Source organism: Anneissia japonica, unplaced genomic scaffold, assembly GCF_011630105.1.
Source record: "Anneissia japonica isolate Jap-2015-1 unplaced genomic scaffold, ASM1163010v1 scaffold1302_len1884557_cov193, whole genome shotgun sequence".
NCBI lineage: Eukaryota > Metazoa > Echinodermata > Crinoidea > Comatulida > Comatulidae > Anneissia > Anneissia japonica.
In genome coordinates, this window is record NW_022736804.1 from 1,104,381 (window position 1) to 1,107,717 (window position 3,337).

Consider the following 3,337-nt stretch of genomic DNA (forward strand, 5'->3'; position numbering starts at 1 on the left):
AAATGAATGCTTTTATATTGCTTTTACGTGAATTTTCGGTCTGACATTTTTTTCCAAACTGTAAACACAACACATTCTTCGCGGTCACGATGCGAAATGCATTGTAAATATCAGGTCGCGCCTCCTAAACTCTGCCCGCTAATTGGTTAATTTTTTTCGTGGGGGTCATGTGGCTGGGCAAAAATCCCATGTGCTTGGCTGTCACAACGTCAGATCGCCCAAAGTTTCATAGTGCGTGACAGCTTGCTGAATTTTTAATTAAACAAATTTATTAAAATAAATAAGAAACCCTCGTGGTCAAATCTAAAATAAATCTAACAAATTTAAATTTCATTCTCTGCAAATTTCCTCCGTAATTAGCAATGTTTTTGGGGAATGTGAGTGTAATTTACATGTAGACCAATATATGAATCTAATGACATACCAAATCCGAATTAAACGGCTACTGAAAAAGAGCCGTCGTAGAAACAATTGCTTTGAGTTCCTTTTTCATTTCAGGGATGAGGTTTTTTTTTTTATCTTTCGGTGTGATTTAAACATGCTAATTCTCAGAAAATTTTTTCCAATTTTATTATATTACTACCTTTTATTACATAGATCTTTTTCAAAACATAACTGCTTTTATAATATTATATAGACCCATTAAACACAAAAACTGCTCTGGCTTCGGGGGCTTCGTCCCCCACCCCACTGGGGCCCTTAGGCAACCCCTGGACCCCACGCCCAGAGAACCCCCCTTGAAATGACCTGGCTACGGGCCTGAGTTGCGCACAGTGATAAACTGCCCGTCACTGACTTTCACTGTACGCAACAACAACCAAAATGGGTGTAGTAGCGCTCAACGATAAACTGCCGAGAAACGATCGGATGGGAGCGACTCAAAAGAGCTGCGTTAAAACCGGATTAAAAAAAATTAATAATACAAGCTGGAATTGTCAGATAGGCCTAATAGTGTAAATCGTGTAGCTAAAGGCATGTTTTGCATAATACATTAATATTTAAGGACTACAACTTGGAAGTTTGATTTTGAGCATGAGGTGAACTTATGCATTCGATACACTGCCCATCAACTGAATTGAATTTTATCCTATTCATTATCACTGTGCGCAACTAGAACCAAAATGGGTATAGTAGCGCAGAGTGATAAACTGCACATCACTAATTTCAATTGTATCCTGTATTATTTATCACTATGCGCAGCTAGAACCAAAATAAGTAGAGTAGCGCACAGAGTGTTAAACAATTGATTCCCTAAGTTACTAGAAACAAAGATACTAGAAATACAAGATAGAGTTCTCCACACAAAAAAAGTGTTCCACCGAAATGCATGGTGGGAATACGAAAAATGGGACGCCCCCTACAGCTGGATCTAAAAAAAACTTGTGCCAAACTTTCGTTACCAAGTCGTCGCGTATTTTATTATCAATTCTCAACAAAGATACTAGATATAAAAACAAACTGGAATAGACACCTAGACAGTGACATCGGTGAATACATAACATCCTTGGTGGCGGTAGAAATCGTTGCTATTATCCAAATAATACACAAAACAATTAAAGCATAATCATGAATCGGTAAAGAATAAAACAACAATAACAGCGCAGAATCGCATGGCCGGACGCACTCTTAGTGAAAAAGTTTTCCTCCATTAGTGGAAAACGAAGGGCGCCTTTTGCGTCTGGATATACTTAGCAACAGAAGGGCGCCCTAAACGTTGGGCACGAAGTATAGGAAACTTGCATGGTTAAAAAGAAGGGCGCCGCCTACGTTGGGCACGACTTCCGCCTCATTTTTACAATGCGAGAACTCCATCTTGTATTTCTAGTATCTTTGCTAGAAATCGTATATATGTGATTCTGGCAACCATTTCATTTACAAGATGGCCGAGAATCGATCGGATGGGAGCTACTCGAGAGAGCTGCGGTAAAACCGAATTTTTCTTAATAATACCAGCTGGAATTGCCATATAATAGTGTAAATCGTGTAGCTAAAGGCATGTTTTTACAACTTGGAAGTTTGATTTGAGGATGAGGTGAACTTATTCATTAGCGCCAACCATTCATTTTGGGCTTTAGGCCAACTTCGGCCGCCGACACCTTCGGCCGATCCCTGTCGAACACCAAAATGTATGGAGGGCCCTTTGAGTGCTTTGCCGATTGGAAGTTGAATGCGCGCTATTGTTTGTCACGCTGATATACAGTGGTTGAATGAGCGCTATTAATATTATATCTATTCAATTCTTAACCTCAAATTCAGAAACACTCAAGCTTACATTGTTACATATATATAGGTCTATCACATAACATGTCGCCACAATTAATATAATAGTGTGTTAAAATTTCACTGATAAAATTATATAATTTGTGAAAAAATCGTAACGAATTAAACATGGCAAACTTTGTGCTGCCACTTACACCATGGTTAACACAAGCAACATATTTGCAAGATTTTTAACATTTTGACGATAATAATTGTTAAAGGTAAACATTATTGCTTGTTATCGATTAGGCCCAATAAAAAAAAATTATTAGTTTATCACCCTCGCGCACATGCCTTCTATGGTACTGGAAAAACAAAATTTTTTGGATTTTTTTTTTTTTAAATATTTTTTATTTATTCTTTTTCATTTATTTTATTATATAGTTAGTAGATATTGTTTGCATTATCTAAATCATGTTTTACTTTGAATACCAATGCACCAGCAAACAACCCAAGGGTAATATTTGGCTTTAGCAAAATTTAAAAAAATAAAAAAAGCCTCCCTCCCTCCCTCATCACTTTTCCTGCCCAGATAGGGGTATAAACTAATAATATTTTTTATAAGGCCTTATAGATCTCATTTTTTACATGTGCACTTGTTTACTATTCAGTAATGTAAATATAAAGACCTGAATTTTAAATCACCAATAAATTAAATATTTGATTGAGTAAATTAATTGATTGGCTTTAATGATATAAAGTGTATGTACATTAAGGGCATGAGATTAGAGAGATATTCCTAAAGAATTTTTATTGACTAATGATTGACAAATTTACTCTAGATTTCTTTTTCCAACTCTTGTAAATAACACACTTTCATCACCCTCACTAATGTGTTATTTTACATCCGATCTTGTGTGAAAAGATAACATGAACAGACAACAGACATAAAAATAAAATTATTTAAAAAAATATTTTATTTTGTGGATAAAGGACGAAATTTGTGCACATGTATCATTCTATATTTTATTTGACGAAATTCTATTTTGTGGACTGAACTAACGAAATATGAATAAAAATACAGTAAAAAATGCGTTTTGTAGTCTATTAATAAATAAAATACTGGAGCTTATACTTA

General features: G+C 35.3%; 1 protein-coding gene across 2 annotated transcripts in view; it reads left to right on the forward strand.

Annotated features, from left to right (window-relative positions):
- The first annotated feature begins 1,806 nt into the window (after positions 1 to 1,806).
- Positions 1,807 to 3,337, forward strand: part of LOC117116888 — a 15,011-nt gene continuing 13,480 nt past the window's right edge. The window contains exon 1 of one of the 2 annotated variants that reach the window (XM_033261008.1): positions 1,807 to 1,923. The gene's annotated coding sequence lies outside the window, so the exon portion shown is untranslated. Of the gene's footprint in view, positions 2,033 to 3,337 lie in introns of both variants that reach the window. The other variant, XM_033261007.1, reaches the window with a different exon arrangement.